The sequence below is a fragment of the Mus musculus genome, chromosome 5 (assembly GCF_000001635.26).
Source record: "Mus musculus strain C57BL/6J chromosome 5, GRCm38.p6 C57BL/6J".
Taxonomy (NCBI): Eukaryota; Metazoa; Chordata; class Mammalia; order Rodentia; family Muridae; genus Mus; species Mus musculus.
Genome location: NC_000071.6, coordinates 110,983,528 through 111,003,370, shown reverse-complemented (window position 1 = coordinate 111,003,370; position 19,843 = coordinate 110,983,528). Strand labels below are relative to the sequence as shown.

Below are 19,843 nucleotides of genomic sequence, written 5' to 3'. Positions count from 1 at the left end.
CAACACTTTTGGCTGGATGGCGAGACATCTACACGTCTGTTACTCTCCCTACTGAAAATCTAATAGTATTTGCTATTAACTAACAATATGGGTTGTAGATAGGAGAAGGTGGGTAGTCAAGAATAGTGGTGCATAGGCAGTAGGTTCAGGAGTCAAGGTCAGGTCTGGGTTACAAGATCTTATCTCAAATTTCAAAAAAAAAAACACAAAACAAGAAAAGGAAAGAGCGTGAGGGCGCCGAGCATAAGCGCGCCAAGCATGCATGTACGGAGCATGCGCACACTGAGAGTCCTGGAAGTATCTCGGGGAAGTTCTCTCCTTCTACCTTCAGCACCATCAAAAATCGACTAAACACAAATGCCACATGGAAGCTGGGTACTTCACTTCAAAGAGTAAAGCAAGAGTCAGCATGATAGCTTAGAGGACAAAGGTATCTGTAGCCAAGATCTGGGTTCCAGGGATGGAACCTTGTGAAAGGAGAGAGCATACTACCCTAAATTGTACACACATGCAATCACATGTGCACACACGTACATACATATATATACACACACACCCCACACATACATACACCACACATACATAAACACACATCCACACATACAATACACACACATATTACACTCACAAAACACACACAACACACATGTACAATGCACACACACAACACACATACCCCACACAAACAATGCACACACACACCCCATACATACACACTAAATACCAAACAACACAAATACATGCCAAACACATATAATACACACACACTATATACCATGCAACACACCCCCATACCCCACCATACAACACACAACACACACATACCCCACACATACAACATATACACCAAACAACATACAACACACATACATACTGCACACATACAACACACCCACAATGTACGCCCCATACCACACATAGATACCACATACATGTACAATACATACACCATATATCATACACTACATACCACACACACACATACCCCACAATACGATACACACACAACACACACACATATGATACACACACAACACAACATTCCATCACAAAGTGAAAAGGGACTCTCAAAGCTGTACTGAGGAGCTACTGGCCATTAATGGGTGGTGGTGGGAGGGACATATGATCTTTTTAGTGGTGTAGCCACTGGTGAGATGCTCTTTCTCCTGTAAATAAATTATTACCCATGTGCCAGTAAACAGCACTAATAAAACTTAATGGGATGAACACACACAAACGCACAAAATGCACTGTCCAAATGTACAAATACATGCACACAGTTGCATCCATATGTTTTACATATACATTTACATATACATGCATGCATGCATGTGTGCACCCCCCCCACACACACACACACACAGGCAGAAGGGAAACCAGCTGGAAAGAGGAAGAAAGCTCAGAAAAAGTTAGAGAAAAGAGGGCAGTGGGGGTATGATCAGCATGCACTATATATGTCTGAAACGTCATAAGGAAACCCATTAAAGCTTACATGGAAAACTGCCCCTTCATTCATAAAAGCTAACACTCTGTCTGGGTGTGGTGGCCATGCCTTTAATCACAGCACATACCTGTGGGAAGCAGGCAGATCTGTGAGTTCAAGGGTAGTTTGGTCTACAGAGTGAGTTCCAGGTCAACCAGGGTTACAGCCTGAGACCCTGCCCAAAACAAAATGAACTAAAGGTCTTAATTTTTAATTGTACAATCAGTAGTACTTTAGCTATGTTTAGGCCCTGGCATTGCTGGTAGCCTCTTGTTGTTAGCCTTGTATAACACCGTCTGTTGCTTTATTTCTAACCTCTTCTTTGCTCAAAATAGTGAAAGCATGGTTTAGGTGTCTGTTTTGCTTTGTTTAATGGAGAAACAAATATTATACACTATGTTTCTGTCATGTAAGTTTCAAGATCAACAGTTTAAAAACTGTTAAAGATCCCTGATATTCCCAAAGATTTATGGACATTCTAAATTGCCAAATTTTAAATTTTAAATAATAGCTACAGCAGCTGCTTCATTAGGGTACTATAAAATTGTAGATAACATTTTTTTCAGAATGTCTATGACTCTATAAACACTGGGCTAAAGTAATTCACAAGTTCATTCAATAGATAGACAGGTAGATGGTTCTACTGTCCTGTGTCCACTGCACCAGACCACACATTACTGCATTATGCTGTCTGTGTGTGAGAAATGGAGCAATGTTCCCAATCGCTGGTGTGCTGCGCACTCTGGTGACAAGGTGACGGTGGTGCTCACGTGGCCTTGATTCTCAGTGGAGATACAAAAGAAGAATAGCAAAGGTCCCTAAACAAAACCTCATCTTTTCCTTCTGTGGAGACTCCACAGCTCCCAGGCACATCCTAAGTGAGGCAGCCAGGGAGAACCAGCTTGCCTACCCACCCTCTTCTCTAATCTTCCGTCCTTAAAAAGTGATGCCTTTGAGAGTTAAAGTGAATCCCATATGGTTTTTTGTTTTCTTTTGTTTTTATTTTGTTTTAAGTAAAACCAGTGGGAGCATGTTTTAAGAGCTATGAAAGTTAACTGCTAGGAAAAATACTTTGTCCCTTAGTGGTTATCTCACAGCTCTGGGGAAATATTAAATCCAGGTGTTTTACCACGGGTTCCTGATATGCCACATGGTGATCATATTTTGTATCTTTCCAGTACACATATCCCGTTGCCCTTCTGTGTGCCTGCGAGTCCTCCTTCCATGATTTCCTCCCTTTCTTCCTTCCTTCACTTCCTTCTGATCAATTTCAACTGTGGAGAGAATATTTCTATGTGGACAACATTTTCATATCTAATCCTCAAATAAAGACATGATAAGAAAGCAATTTCTAAGGCAGGCAGTTCCGTGTCAAGCACGGGTCATATCAGGAAAGCATCTGGCCTCTTGCTAACCTAGAGTCTGTTTTGGCCCTACAATGAGCCACGGAGTCCCTAGGAGGGAGAGACTACATACACCTCCTCCAAACTCCTTTAAAAACTGAAGTTATCCCCACCCGGGGATCCATCCCATAATCAGCCACCAAACCCAGACACATTGCATATGCCAGCAAGATTTTGCTGAAGGGACCCTGATACAGTTGTCTCGTATGAGGCTATGCCAGTACCTGGCAAATACAGAAGTGATGCTCATAATCATCTATAGGATGGAACACAGGGCCCCCAATGGAGGAGCTAGAGAAAGCACCCAAGGAGCTGAAGGGGTCTGCAACCCTATAGGAGGATCAACAATATGAACTAACCAGTACCCCCAGAGCTTGTGTCTCTAGCTGCATATGTAGCAGAAGATGGCCTAGTTGGGAAGAGAGGCCCCTAGGTCTTGCAAACTTTATATGCCCCAGTACAGGGGAATGCCAGGGCCAAGAAGCAGGAGTGGGTGGGTAGGGGAGCAGGGCAGAGGGAGGGTACAGGGAACTTTTGGGATAGCATTTGAAATGTAAATGAAGAAAATATCTAATAAAATAAAAAAATAATAATTTAAAAAACTGAAGTTATTCTTCTTCAATAAATCTCTTGGAAACTAGTTTTCTAAATCAAAAACGTAACAACAGTATGGGCTTCATCCTTCCACTTGGGAGTTCTTAGAGGATGGTGTGCTACAAAAAAAGCAGAGATCATGGGACAGACAATTACCATCCCAGAGTGGGAATTGCTAGGATAAAAGTGAAAGATCCAACAGGTTCTAAAATCTTAGGTTTAAGAGTGTCAGCATGATGCAATAGATAGAAAATTACACACACACACTCATACATATATACATACATACATACACACACACACACATACACACACACACACACACGGCATGCATGACCCAAACGAACTCTGTGGTTAGGCATGAGTCCCATTTGCAAGATATCTTAAGTATATGCAAATATTCCAAAACCTGAAAAGGGCCAAATCCAAACCATTTGGCATAGCAGTAGACCACCAATAAATACATACTGAAGTAATTATTCAGCCAACTCATCCAAGTTGGCTATGGTTTAGACCTTTGTAAAAGGGGTGGGAACTTCAAAGATGGGGATTCTGGGTTACTTGAAGTTTCTGTCCCTCTCTGCCTCATCCTACCTAAAAGCTACACTTTCTGCTTGGTGCTGAGAACTAACAGCCAAAATACCTTCCTTCCTCTTGGATCTCACATAGAGATTCTGCCTGGGACTGAAGAAGAGAAAATTTCTATTACAACTGAGTGAGAATGGCCCCTTGGCCCATACATTTGTTTGGCTTCCTGTTGGTGGAACTTTAGGGGGAAGGATTAGGAACTTTGGCCTTATTGGATGAAGTGTGTCATGGAGGATGGGCTCTGAGGTTTCAAAGCTCACAACAGCCACAGAATCAATCAATCAATCAATCAATCTCTCTCTCTCTCTCTCTCTCTCTCTCTCTCTCTCTCTCTGTGTGTGTCTCTGTTTCTCTCTCTCTGTGTCTCTCTGTCTCTCTCTCTCTGTCTCCCCCCCCCCCCCCCAGTTCATGCTTGTGGATCAGATGTGAGCTCTCAGCTATTGCTCCAGCACCATGCCTGCCCTGCAATAACTGTCATGGTTTTATCCAAAGCAAGCCCCCAAATTAAATGCTTTCTTTTATAAGTTGCCTTGGTCATGGTGTCTCTTCACAGCAACGGAACAGTAACTAAGACAACACAAGCTCTTCAATTCACTATAGCCAAAAGAAACCCTACACAATGTAAAAAAGAAAAACAAAACTCTCTCTCCTTCTCCCCCCCACCCCCGCCTGTTGTGTGTGTGTGTGCATGCATGCGTGCATCTGCACAACCCCCACATGTGCATTTAAGGGCAAGACATCAATGTCACTTCCACTTTATTTTTAGGGACAGCCGGGACAGTCTGCCATGTCCTGGAGCTTACTCTTTTGGCGGCCTGACCCCCTTATCCTCCTGTCTCCAGCTTCCTGTCTCCCCCAGTGCTAGGATTTCAGAGGAGCACACATTATTATGCCTGGCTTTTACCTGAATGCTGGGGTTCCAAGCTCAGGTTTTCAACCTGCTGAGGGGGGGTCTCCCCAGCCTTCAAGATGCTACTGTAAACATCCCCCAGATGCTCAGATGACGGAGTCACTCATTTTTGTGGATGACTGCAGTCTAACAGTAACTTAGCTCTTGTAGTTAACATCCCTGTCACCTACTGAGACATATGTCCCTCGTTTCTTTTTCAGTATTTTTCCAGTTAATTATATTCTACTAAAAATTCACTCTTCCCACTTCAGTTTCTGATTTGTCCTATACACAGTTACCTTTCCCAAATGGCATAATTAAATACTTAGAAATAAAAGAAGTCAGAGTCTGTCTCCACAAAAATACCCGGGCACAGACAGCATTCCTTGAACCCAGGGCAATTACCCATCAGCCTAAGGGCTAGCTAATTTTAAACATTTCAGGGAACAGTTGGCAGAGACTCTCTCACCACACTGTCGCTTCATCTGTGCCTGGTCGGGATGTATTATTCTCTTGGGATACATGTGTAAGTTCGGTCCAAGAGCTCTGGAATATGATTTTTTTAAATAAGTGGAGACTGCATTTAACCGAGATTCAAACAGAAGTGTGAATTAAAAGGGTAATTTCAGATGCAGTGAAAAGCCGTAATGTCCATTCAGAGTAATGAAGGCACACGGCATTAATCTCCTAAAAAGATTCAATGCTATGAGAAAAGCAATTCTGTTTCTTAGTGGGAACAAATTAAGATGATTTCCCTTACAGAAATTGCCATAATTACAAGTAATTATCTTGTACTCTCTAAATTCACCACTATAGCACATTCTGCAAATATCATTTCCTTCAAATGCTTTATTTGGAAATCCAGGAGCGATTGCTGCTTTGTGAATTGTGCTTCAGCTCTCAAACTGATCACCGGTGCCACATAACATATAGTAAAGAAGTGCCATTCTATAGCCGGAAGAGCTCAGAATTCCAAACTCACAGTGTTTCTACTCCCATCAGCAGGTACAAACACAGTAGTATTGGCAAGCGGGCAACGACAGCTGAATCAGATGTGGGCTCGTGCACAGAACAATGAGGAAATCATTCTGATGTGCACAGGGCAATCACAGAAACCATGTAAACAGCTGCTGTCATTTTTCTAAAACTCCTTGCAGAGCCAAGTAAAATCCCATCATGAGCAGCCTGCTCCGCTTTTTATTTTCCTTTAATATGAAAATGTGAGAGAAGCCAGTTACAGGCTGGGCATCATGAGGAGAGTAAGCACGTGAAGTCTAATTTCACCATCTTTGCAGCCAATTACCATATAGACTTCAGTTGGCAACCCAAGTCTCCTCCCCAGCCAAATTGGGATTCCTTACCATAGTGAAAACCATGCCCGGGATTCATCTCTCTGCACATCACTCTCACTGCCTGGAGGAGGCTCATTCCTGCCTGGTCAAAACCAACAGACCCAACCAGCATGGCTGATGTGTTACTCACCACGAAGACGCTTGGTCCACGCGTCTCTTCTCCAAATCCAGGTCCATCCTCGAGTCTCCCCAGCCCAGCTGTGACCTGTTTCATCACATTTCTGCTGCCCTGGTGATGCCTGCCATGTGCCACCTGGCGTCTCGTTCTCTATCGATCTTATAAGCTGAGGAATGTGTTTCAGCACTATTTCCGTATCTTATAACTATGCTAAATATTTAATACTGTGATCATCCGAAAATCAACTTGATTTATAAATTGCTCCTATTTAAAAGCCTATCATTGAAGTAGTCTCTAAAAGGCTACAGAGTATAAATAAACACATGATTTCATTTATAAGAGCTACACGTGTTACATTAGTATTTAAAGCCCAACAGTGGTAACATGATAAGCTCTGTGACTGTTAACCTTTCCTGGTACTCAGTTGCACCAAGGACCTCAAGCAGGTATACAAGAGCTGTCCTGAGATGCACCATAGCCAGGTGCATCTGACACAAATGTTAACTGTGTTTGCAAACCTGTTTACACAGTCAATAACCTGGAATTTAAGAGCTCACCTTAAAATATATTTATTTGTTCTGAGAACAATTTTCTCAGGTAGCCTAGGCATCCCTTGAATTGAGTATGTAACTAAGAGTGACTCTGAGCTTCTGACCTGCCTCCTGCCTCCTGCCTCCTGCCTCCTGCCTCCTGCCTCCTGCCTCCTGCCTCCTGCCTCCTGCCTCCTGCCTCCTGCCTCCTGCCTCCTGCCTCCTGCCTCCTGCCTCCTGCCTCCTGCCTCCTGCCTCCTGCCTCCTGCCTCCTGCCTCCTGCCTCCTGCCTCCTGCCTCCTGCACACTGCACACTGGGATTCTAAGCATTCACCACCATGTCGACTTAATGCAGTGCTGTGGAGCAAACTTAAAGGCGTAGGACAAGGACACTATCAGCTGACCTGCATCCCCAGCCCTGACTAGAATGTTATGGCAAGAACTTTTATGCTTGTTTCTCTAGATTTTCTTTTTTTTAAGTAATGTTTTATTTATTTTTAATTATTTTTATTTTATTATTTTACCCCTATGGTTATTTTGCTTGCATGCATGCCTGTGGAGCATGCATGCCTGTGTATGTGCATGCATGCCTTGCATGCTTGCCTGTGGAGCATGCATGCCTGTGTATGTACATGCATGCCTTGCATGCATGACTGTGGAGCATGGTTGTACATGCAGGGCCCACTGAAGTCGGGAGATGGCATTGGATCCCCTGGAACTGGAGTTAGAAATAGTTTTGAGCTGCCAAGTAGGTGCTGGGAATTGAAACATGGCACTGTATCCTATATATTTATAATATTTTAAAATTTAACTTTAAGAATTTTACATTTCTGGAGCTACAGAGATTGCTCAACAATTAAGAGGGGTGCTGCTCTTGCAGAGGACCTGAGTTGAGTTCTCAGCACCCATGGGGAATACCTCACAGGCACATGTAAGGTGCAACTCCAGCACCAGAGATCACAACTGCACTCATGTGCACAGACCAAACCCAACACACAATTAAAAATAAATCTTAAAGAAAATTTTACACTCTCACCTGATCCATTCTTAGCCTAGTATGAGACAGTGCAAATAAATATTACAAATTTACTTTGGAAAATTAAGTCATAAAGTTCTATGCAAATTAGCAAGGATGCTTTGCCCAGTTACAGTTCTGTAGGGGAAACACTGGTTCTGTCACAGCCCCGTCACTTCAAATGCTTTCTTTCGTAAACATTATATAAGATAACATAATTCATTAAAGGTCCTGGGGATCCTCAGCTGTCACCAGAAACAGACCAATGACAGGACACTCATAAAGTTGACCTGCAAATGAGGGCTCTGAATTTGTATCAACTGCTTCCTTTTCACACACTTTTCTGCCTTAATTGAGCGCAGTCACTTACTCTGCCCTGACTCTTGGTCCACACTGACCTATGACTGGGGTTCTCTGGCTGTAGAGTTTATGATCAACATCTTCTCCCTATCTTGGCTTCCAACTGCAGCTTTGTCCTGTCTGTAAAGGTGCAGACACCCTTAGTGCTGCTCCTCAGCTGCCCAAGGTCCCCAGCAGAGTGGCCTCACCTCTACCTCTGAGGCAGCCAGGCCATCAGAGACTGTCATCCTTGTATTTCACAGTTCTCCCAACTACATAAATGATTAACATGCAGCCCATTTCTAAGCAAGTTTCTGGGTGACTGTCCTAGTTAGGGTTACTATTGCCGTGATGAAAAAACATAACCAAAGCAACCTGCATAGGAAAAGGTTTGTTTCACTCAGAGTTCCTTACAACAGTTCATCAGAAGAAGCAGTGAGGGCAGAAATTCACACAGGGCAGGACCCTGGAGGCAGCTGATGCAGAGGCCATGGCGGGGTGCTGCTTACTGGCTTGCTCATCATTGCTTGCTCAGTCTGCTTTATTGTAGCACCCAGGAAACACCAGCCCAGGGAGATGGCCCCACCCACATTAATTAAGAAAATGTCCTACAGGCTTGCCTGCAGTCCAACCTTATGGAGGCATTTTCTCAGCTGAGGGTTCCTCCTCTCTAATGACTCTAGCTTAAATAAAGTTAACTTAGTCGCCAGCACAGTGGCAGATAACTAAAACTAACAACAAACAAATATAACTTTGATATACATTTTGATACGGGTTTTTAAAGCTTCAGCACAATGGAATTTCAGGAAAGTAAATTATAAGACAGGAACTTCCAGATGCTTGGAAGGCTGAAGTAGAGGCATGCCTTGAGTCTGGGATTTCAGGGCTAGCCTGGATGACACGTGGATATCCTGCCTCCTAAAGAATGAAATAGAAGAGAGAAGAGGGGAAGGGAAGGGAAGAGAGGTGAAGAGTAGGTGAAGAGAAGAGGAAGAGAAGGGGAAGAAGAGGGAAAGAGGAAGGAAGACGGGGAAGAGGATGGAAGAGGAGGGGAAAAGGAGGAAAAGAGGAGGGAAGAGGACAGGAAGAGGATGGAAGAGGAGGCAAAAAGGAGGAAAGGAGGAGGGACGAAGAGGGGAAGAGAAGGAGAAGAGGTAGGAAGAGGAGGGGAAAAGGAGAGAAGAGGAGGAGAGTAAGAAACAACATGTCTGAAAGAAAATATATATACCATCATGTTATCTATCTTCAGGGACTTCAGACATACCGCCCCTGTTAGCTACTTTACTATAAAGAAACCCCTCTGGTGAGTAGTAAGAGCCAAGGCTAATTGCTGAGCACCCATGGCTTTCTGTCCGGCACCATGCTTGTTATGTTTGAAAGTTCCTTCCTAAAACTGCTCTAGCCTAAGTATTGCAAATGCTGTTTGGGAAGCCTAGACTAGAATGAAAAGATTATTTGAATAAATAATATTTCTCACAATATAAATAAATGTAGGCCTGGAACAATGGTCCAGTTGTGCGAAGCAGAACTTGGATTCCCAGCCCCTTCATGGGAGCCAACCGTGGTGGTGCACGTCTATGGTCCTAGTTTTAGGGGCTAGGAAACAGGTGGATCCCTGGGGTTCACTGGTCAGCCAATCTAGCCAATCAGTAGGCTCCAGGTTGAGTGAGAGACTCTTCTCAAAAAAATAAGGTACAAGGCAACTGAGGAAAAAAATGACACCTGCCACACTCATAAACCATAATTTAACTAATTTAACTAATACATGAGTCTTACTTAAGTGAAATGTTATTGATTTGTTGGTTGATTGGTTAACTGATTTTTTTTCTGAGTTGGGGTCTCATGGAGTATTGATCCTTTTGCCTCAGTTGTTTCCTGGAGTTGGGGGTGACAGGTACACATCAACAGGCCTAGTTTAACCGTTTACTGCTAACTTGTGTCACTTCACACATCCTGGGATGCTAATTCTGAAGACTCAGGATCACGGACCTCCTTCTGCTCCCTGTCTTTGTTGATATTTTGTAGCATTGTTCAGCTACTTCCAGGCTTGGCTTGCACCCCTAGGCTCTATCACTCCTCATGTCTCAGGCCCCTGAGTTTTCAAGGCTATAGTTAAATCCCACTATAGGAAGCACTTCAGGAGTTTTATCTTGAATATGCTGTTGACGTGTTAATACTACATCAGAAACACTACAACAAAATCAGAAGAGGGAAAACAGGACATCATTACAGGTGTGTTTCTCAGGATGCCGTTACAGGCATGTTTATCATGCCATTTGGAATATGCTTGGCTCCATGATGAACATTGAATATATGCATTCTTGGTTTTCACTGCAAAGTAATATTTGCTAATTTACTGGAAGATATTTAGAAAACAACCTAAAACAAGAAAGCATAAAAACACGACAAATGCCAGAGTTTGGTTTTTGTTTTTTGAGATGAGATCCGTGGTGGTTTTAAAAAGTGAGGGAGAAAGTGGCACTATTAGGAGGTGTGGCCTTGTTGGAGTAGGTATGGCCTCATTAGAGTAGGCGGGCCCTAGTTGGAGGAAGTGTGTCACTGTGGGGGTGGGCTTTGAGACCCTGCTCCTTGCTGCTTGGAGACAGTCGCCTCCTGTTTCCCTCTCAGCTCTACCAGCACCATGCTTCCTTCCTTGATGATGATGGACTGAACCTCTGAAACTCTAAGCCAGCTCCAGTTAAATGTTGTCCTTTATAAGAGTTGCCTTGGTCATAGTGTCTCTCCACAGCAATGGAAACCCTAACTAAGATAGGATCTCAGGCATGGTCTTACATAACCCACTCAGTCTTTTGGTTTCTCCTCCAAAATACTAGGATTGTATGCACACACAACCACATCTGCACGCAAGCAGTGTGCTGGCTGGCTTTCTGTCAACTTGAAGTCAAGTCTAGTCAAACTAGAGTCACTTGAAGATCCTGTATCTTCTGTGACTCTAGCTTATACCTCCATAATGTTGGCCTATAGATAAGCCTATAGGGCACTTTTTAATTAGTAATTGATGGGGGAGGGCACCCCTGGGCTGATGGTCCTGGGTTCTATAAGAAGGCAGGCTGAGCAAGCCATGAAGCAAACCCTAAGCAGCGCCCTCCGTGGCCTCCGTATCAGCTCCTGCCTCCAGGTTCCGGCCTGTGTGAGCCCTGTCCTGACAGCAATGGAAATGTGAGCTGAATTAACTTTCTCCCCCCAGTTTGCTTTTGGTTTCATCACAGCAATAGAAACCCTAAGACACGTTTTCTTTTGTTTTTCACCTGGGCTTTCTTAGATTTTGAACTATTTGAACACATTTAGGACTGATATATATTTTTTCATGTATCAGTTCTCTTAATTGAAGTGTTTACGCTTTTTGTTGTTGCTTCTGTGGTGTAACAGAAACTTACTCTTCAGGCCAGTCTGGCACAGAAAGCCCACAAGATGCTTCAAGTTCTAAAGATCATAAGCACAAACCAACTCGCTTCCTCTTATTCTGAGAGAAGTCTCAAGTAACTGAGGGTAATCTTGACCTCCTGACCTCTCTGCCTCTACCTGCCAAGTACTTGGGGTCATTCTTCTGCCAGGCTTTCAGCTGTGTTTGATAAGTAGATCATGGGTTACTCTATGAAGCAACAGTATATTGAAAACACAAGGGGAAAGGAAAAACTTGTGCACACATAAGGCACATGATGATTTTAAAAGAAAAAAAAATCAACCTGGGGTCATTCAGCATAAGAACAAATAACCCTATATTCTTTACAGTTTCCTATCATATTAGTGTGTTAGGACACTAAAATATTCCCATGCACACATTCCTGAGTTATCAGTAAGTTGGATTATTCTTGGCACTCTGTTTATGACAAAATATAAAATACATTTTTTAGAAATTTTCACATATAATGACTGTAATTTTCAAATGTTGGCAGATAATGAATTACAGCTTGAGTTCCCAGATAGTAAATTATAGCTTGAGTTACCAGGAAAGTCAAAAGGACATTACAGATAAAATAAAACTCAGTGCAGCAATCTCCGGTGAGATGGTGACCACGGAGAATTCATGCCATCACCTCTGACACGATCTCCTTTTACTCATCAACCTGTCTGGCAGCATCAAACCTGCCCTCCTCCAAAACAAGAGCCAAGATGACCACACAGAAGCAACCCAGATCAGCTCGAAACTAATAAGTCATTAACAATAATTTTGAAATAAATTTTCATTTATCTTTCCTTTCTTTGATCTAGCATCTTTGGGGGCAGATATGATAATGAGATAACAGCCCAGTGAGGTGGCTCACAACTTTAATCCTGGTACCCGAGAGTCAGAGGCAGGTAAATCTCTTTGCGTTCAAGGCCAGCCTGTTTTACAGAGTGAGTTACAGGACAGCCAAAAAAAAAAAAAAAAAAAAAAAAAAAAAAAACCCACAAGCATAAAGAGAAGAAAGAAATAAAGAAATAGGGTGACAGAAAGAATCATGACTCTTCAACTGAAAGCAAAACTTTTGGGGGGAGGGGTTTCATGTAGCTCAGACTGCTCCCCCAGCTATTCTAGAGAGCAGGATTCCTTAAACTCCTAATCCGCCTGCCTCTACCTTCAAAGTGCTAGAATTACAGGTGTGTGTCACTGTGCCAGATTGATAGTGCACTAGAAACCTGGCCCAGGACTGCCTGCACACTGGGCAAGCACTCCACTGGCTAAGCTGCAGCCCCAGTTCCTCTCTTACCTATGCTGGATACTCTCCACTCCACAAACTCAGCTCCCACAAAGCATAATGGATCTTCATGTAACTGCAGCTTTTCGGATAATCTTGAAACTGTGGGTGTGTGTGTGCATTCTCAGTATGGACACATGGGTAAAATGGAGCATGCTGGGAATGCACTGCTGCCAGAATGAGGACATTAGCCAGGTAAGCATATGGACGGAGTTCTCATTTACTCAATGACACTGACATTCTGTCTACTTTCCAATTTAAATTTTTTAAATTTAAAATTGTTTTCAATCCTAAACTTCATATGGAAGCATGAAGACCCAGAGTAACCCGGGTGAAACTAAGCAGAAAGAGCAGGGCCACAGGTAAGGCAGATCAGACCTCAGTTGCACTACAGCAACAGTAACCAGCAGGCAATGCAGACAGGAACTCAGTTACACTACAGCAACAGTAACCAGCAGGCAATGCAGACAGGAACTCAGTTACACTACAGCAACAGTAACCAGCAGGCAATGCAGACAGGAACTCAGTTACACTACAGCAACAGTAACCAGCAGGGACCTCAGACCCAACCTCAGTTACACTACAGCAACAGTAACCAGTAGGGACAGCCGACTGGAACTCATTTACACTACAGCGACAGTGGCAAGCATCACACAGGCACAGGAGCCACACACACACACACCAGTAGGACAGGATAGAAATAAAAGGAACTTACAGCCACCTGATATTTACCAAGATACAAAAGACATTTGTGGGGGAAAGACAGCCTTTTCAGCAATGGCGCTGGGAATGCTGGATGTCCACATATGACAAATCACAATAGACCCTTATCTCACATCCCACACAAAACTCAACTCAAAGTAGATCAAAGGTCTCAGAGAAATGCCTGAAACTTACAGGGAAAAAAGTTCAAGATACAGAATCAGCAAGGGCCTTCAGAGAAGGACTCTAAGAGCTAACAGTATCAGAAGCTGACAGTGCCATTCCACATCATGACATGATCAGTGAGGAGAGATTCTTTGCCAGTCATATACTGGGCATCTAGAGCCTACAAATAACTAAAAAATAAATACCAAAAGAATCAAATCCTGAGTGAACACGCAGTCTCCAGAAGAACTAGCCAAGAAGTATTTGAAAGTATGTACAATGCCCTTAACCACTGTGGAACAGCAAAGTCCATCCTTCCCCGGGAAGAATAGAGAAAATGAGGGACTGAGAATTCCAGTGAGGATGTGGGTACAGAAATCCTCACACATGGATGGTGGAGATGTGGACTGGAAGGCATTCGGTGGGAATCAATACAGAGACACCCCAAGATAACTAAAAGTAGAGCCTGGAGAGATGGTTCCGTGGCTAAGAGAGCCAGTAGGGCCTGGTGCTCTTCCCACGCAGCAGCTCACAGTGTCCATAACTCTAGTTCTAGGGAATCCTACATCATGATCTGCAGAAGACACCGGGTGAGGGGCACATGTACATACAAGCAAGAAAACATCCAAGCGCATAAGCACATTTTGAAAAACTAAAATTAGAACTACCTAGTTGAGAAGGCTCAGTGATTAAAGGCATTTGTAACTGTCCCTGATGGCTTGAGTTCAGTGCCCAGGACCCACCTACAGGATGGAAGAAGAGAACCAACTCCCACAAATTGTTCTCTGGCCTCTGTAGACACAAGGTCAAGAGAGAGAGAGAGAGAGAGAAGGAAAGAAGGAAAGAAGAAGGAAGGAAGGAAGGAAGGAAGGAAGGAAAGAAAGAAAGAAAGAAAGAAAGAAAGAAAGAAAGAAAGAAAGAAAGAAAGAAAGAAAGAGGAAGAAAGGAAGGAAGACAAGGAAAGAGGGAGAGAGGGAGGGAGGAAAATTTTTAAAATAGCCCTTATGTGATCATATACAATACTTCTGGCTATGTACCCAGAATCCACCTGACCCACAGATGCCAGCACATCTATGTTTATTACCAACTATTTCCAACAAGGCCATACATAACCACCAAGACAGTCCACCTACCGATGCTTATACACAGCTATAAGGAAGAATAAGGTTGGCTCATTCACAGGAAATTTATCAGAACTGGAGATCACCATGTTAAGTGCAAACAAAGCAGACAAGAGAAAGACAGAGAACTAAATGTTTTCTCTTATATACAGAACCTAAGTTCTGTATGCCACGAAGGCCAAAATGAAACTCTTTGAGGGAGAGGAGAATCAGTAGGTGGGAGTGTGGACTAAGAACAGTGAACACAGAAATTTATCTATGAAGGTGTCACGATATGACCCAGAATTTTGTATACTGACTAGAAATATTAAGAAAAGGAAAATGGTGTGTTTTCACTTTCCTTAAAACATTAGACACAGCAGAATAAGCAACCATTTATCAATGAAAAACTATTTACAAATGGTTTTCCTATTATCTTATTATATTCTACTTTGTTAGGTTTGGTTGTATGTCCTAGAGGCCTGCTCTTTTCCAATGAGAGACAGAAACCAAGCGGTTGTGAATGGGAGAGGAGGAAGTCAGAGGAGCAGAGGGAGAGTAATTATACTGCATGAGAAAAGAATCTATGTTTAATAAAAGGGGGATTAAAAATAAATTAAAGAAAAGAAAATTTGGGATTATAATAAAGTCTAGGGTATCCAACAAGCTTCTCTGTGGTTTTCTCACATCCACCACCTTTCCAGGTTTACTCAAATCTGAAGATTGAGTGTTTGGAGAGGATGTATCCAGACTCGGTGAGTTTCCACAATGGCCTTCTGGCTCCCGCTTCCTCTGGGCTGGTCCTCCAGATGTGAGCTGTCCCTGCTTCCTCTTGGCTGATCCTCCAGATGTGAGCTGTCCCACAACTTGGCCATGTCTTAATAATATACGTACATCTACAAGTCTCAGCCCGTGTGATGTAAATCAGAAACATCACCAGTATTGCTGAACGCACTGGAGTATTTGTGACACAGGCTTACAGAATCAGATATGTACTAAATAAAACTTCAGATCGTGAGGTACCTATCACCAGGTAGCAAGTGTTGCTAAAGTTAGTTTGTGTGCTGTTTATTTCTAGAGAAAGGTATGGTAAAGGATGCGATTTTATAGTTTTCCTTAAACTATGTGCAAAAAGGACACAGGGTTGAAAAATCACAAAGAATACTAATAGACTAATCAAAAGGACAAAAGATGCCAGAAGTGGACCAAGCTACAGAGCTCAGCCATGTGAGAATGTGAAAATTCTTAGCTGCTGAACCCTTACAGGGGGTGAGAAAAGAGCAGGACAAATGCGCCCCATGAATCCTGAAAATGTGGGTTAAATGAAATGATTTTGAGTTTTCAATAAAACAACATGGTTTTAGCACAACAAGAGAGAACTCTTAACTGCTGAGGCAGGCACTGTTATTAACAACACATGCATTCGCTGCAGAAGCCGGAGCTGACAGGGCCAGCCAGAACTCCAGGCTCCTCTCTGCTCCTTCCGTATTCTCCATAGCACACCATCATGGTAACTGACTAGCAAAAGGAAAAGAGGCTCCTGGTGCCCTTTCTTCAAGCTGGGTCAGCTAAACCCTGTAGCCTCTCATACTGGCATACTTACCAGCTCCTCCTGAACAGAAGTGCCCACACAGACTTCCTCATCTCTATAGAGCCTGTAAAACTATCCCCAAGTGTTCCAACACTCCAAAATCTTGTGTCAGTGTCCACTTCCTACCGAGTATACACAATCAAAGACGTTGAGGGCTGGGGTTGGGGAGATAGCTCAGTGGGTCAAGGACTGTAGTTGGGAAGATAGCTCAATGGGGTCAAGTGTGTATGGCACCAAGAATGGGGACCTGAGTTCAAGACCCCTGCACTGACCTCTAAGCTAAATAATTGCATGCACGGCAGTAACCCCAGGGATGGTTAAACCCCAAAAGCTTGTAGGCCAATCAGTCTATCCTAATCCATGAAAGAATGGGTCTGCAAACATCTTGTCATAGAGGGGCAAAGCTCAAGGGCCTCACCTCTCCCTGAGGATTTAAATACAATTAAGGGTTGAGGGTTGTACTGGCTGGTTTTGTGTCAACTAGACACTGGCTGGAGTTATCACAGAGAAAGGAGCTTCAGTTGGGGAGATGCCGCCACGAGATCCGCTGTAAGGCATTTTCTCAATTAGTGATCAAGGGGGAAAGGCCCCTTGTGGGTGGGACCATCTCTGGGCTGGTAGTCTTGGTTCTATAAGAGAGCAGGCTGAGCAAGCCAGGGGAGGCAAGCCAGTAAAGAACATCCCTCCATGGCCTCTGCATCAGCTCCTGCTTCCTGACCTGCTTGAGTTCCAGTCCTTTGGTGATGAACAGCAGTATGGAAGTGTAAGCCGAATAAACCCTTTCCTCCCCAACTGCTTCTTGGTCATGATGTTTGTGCAGGAATAGAAACCCTGACTAAGACAAGGGTAGAGACATGACTCTCATGTACATGTTGACTGAAACAATCTAATGAGACTCTGTGGGTCAAACACACAAAAATGGCAGACACAAACAGAGAGGAGGAGCAGATGGGAAGAGGAAAGGGATTGTCAGAAGTTGAAGGGAGACAGGTAAGGAAAGGGGGCAAGGAAGGATACAGTTGAAACACATTACACACACACACACACACACAAGAAGGTGCAACAATGAAGCTCACTGCTATGAATAGTTAACATATGCTAATAGAGCATTAAAACCTAAGGAAGCAGTGATTGAGAAAGATACCAGATGTATGCCTCTGCATGCATCACACATACACACCCACACAGACATGTGCACACACACCACACAAAGCAAAATACCAGGGGCTGAAGAGAATAAAGGTTTAATATGGAAGTTCACATTCATGGCACTGATAGGCCGATATCTTGTGATCAGCGTTAAATGTGTCACAATGTTTTTTCCTCCCCCAAGCGAGGTGAAGTTCATGTGAGATAAGACTGTTCATCAGCAGAGTGTGTCACAGAGACACTTACCGCATGCACAACAGTGTGAAGCCGCCGTCCCATGGGCGTGACTGTACTTTTAATAGGTGTGCTGTTCAGATTATCCTTTTAATGACTTAGACTGGGTTCTAGGCAATACGGCATTCTCAGAAGGTTCAAAAGCGCACAGAGGTAATCTTGTAAACTAGGCACTCCCTGTAGCTAGCAAGTCCAAGAATCTTACCAAGCCATCCATAAGTGCATTCATTCATTCAAGCATTCATTCACTTGGCTCTTCCTCACTGCCTACCCGTCTCGGAGATGGACCCAGTGGGAACTGAAGCACTGAGCCAGCACTGTGGTTTACAGGAACGTGGTCAAAGGAAGGCATGGCCCATGATGCCCAGCAACAGAACTGCCAAAGGGAAGGCACACTCCACAATAAAACCAAAGACAGGATCAGGATGAGTTAATGTGAGGAAACTCATCAGGCAGAGGCAGGTGGAGCTCTGTAAGGTCCAGGCCAGCAAATGAGAACCTATCTCAAAAAGAAACAAATAAAAGAGGAGGAAGAGAAGCAGAAGGAGGAGGAGGAGGAGGAAGAACAGGAGGATGGGGAATGGGAGGAGGAGCAAGGGGAGTTGGGGGATAGGAGGGGCAGAGAGAGGAGGGGGGAACAGGAGAAGCAGGAAGGAAATTCTAGACATAGGATAGAAACTAGTGAGTGATATCCAGCGAGACTGCAGGGTGTGGTTGTACTGCAGTGAAATTGCAGTGAGGACATGCTGCATGCCAAGTATTCTTGTAGGAGCCAGGTGCCATTCCCACTGACATAACCAAGACACTGCCCCCCCCACCCCCACCCCCGCCACCCATCACCACCCATCACAGAGCTGCTCTGCAGCACAGCTGGATCCTCACCACTGTCCAGCTTAAGAGTGTGCTCATCAGTAGGGAATTCACAGTACAGCCATTTGTTTCCAGGTTCTCCTTTTTTAGTAAGTCTAATTCCAAGTTGCAGCTGTATGGTAGAAGCTTCAGTTCCATACAATACGATGAGGGTGAACTTGTGTGAATGATGAATGGGCACCACTAAGAACCCCGGTGGCCTCTGGGTGAGGAAGAGAGCAAGTGACAAGCCATACCATGTCTTCTGTTTTATCCTGACCCTGCCTGGCTCAGGACGTGCTTACTCCACCGCCAGCCTCCCCCAGAGCATGGATGGAGGTCAGGACTTTAACAAGGCCTGTACTGTAAGCATATATTTGTCTTATCGGCAATTACTTGAAAGGGATATGAAGAAGAAACCACAGAGAAAAGAGGCTACAAAAAGGAAAATCATTAGGATGCCATTTACAATAGATCCAGGGTGATAAACTCTATGAGGACAGACATAAGAGATTGGATGACTCCCAGGAACACAAGTCAAGGGAGCTGCCAGCATCAGAGCCTGGGTCTCCAGGCTGCAGGGACCATGAAAGGAGATCCACAGGAGATTCCAACGTGACCTGACACCACTAAACAAGTCGGGTCCCAAGATGAATAGCCGTGATAGCAACTGTAAAGAATTCAGAAGTGACTAGGAAGAGACACCAGGACTGTGGCAACTTTTACAAAGGAAAACATTTAACTGGGGCTGATTTAAATTTTTCAGAGGTCCAGCCCATAATCATCATGGCGGGGAGCATGGCAGCATACAGGCAGACATGGTGCTGGCAAAGGACCTGTGAATGCTACATCCTGATCTGAAGACCACTAGAAGACTGACTCTCTCAGGCAGCTAGGAGAGGGGTCTCAAAGGCCACCCCCAGAGTGACACACTTCATCCAAAAAGACCATACCCACTACAACAAGGCCACGCCTCCTAATAGCGACACTCCCTGTGGGCCAAGTATTCAAACAGACTAATCGATGGGGCCATGCCCACTCA

At 43.9% G+C, this 19,843-nt stretch overlaps 1 protein-coding gene across 6 annotated transcripts in view; it reads right to left on the bottom strand.

Annotated features, from left to right (window-relative positions):
* Ttc28 (tetratricopeptide repeat domain 28) overlaps window positions 1–19,843 on the bottom strand; it is a 409,996-nt gene that overhangs the window by 286,410 nt on the left and 103,743 nt on the right. The window lies entirely within an intron of this gene.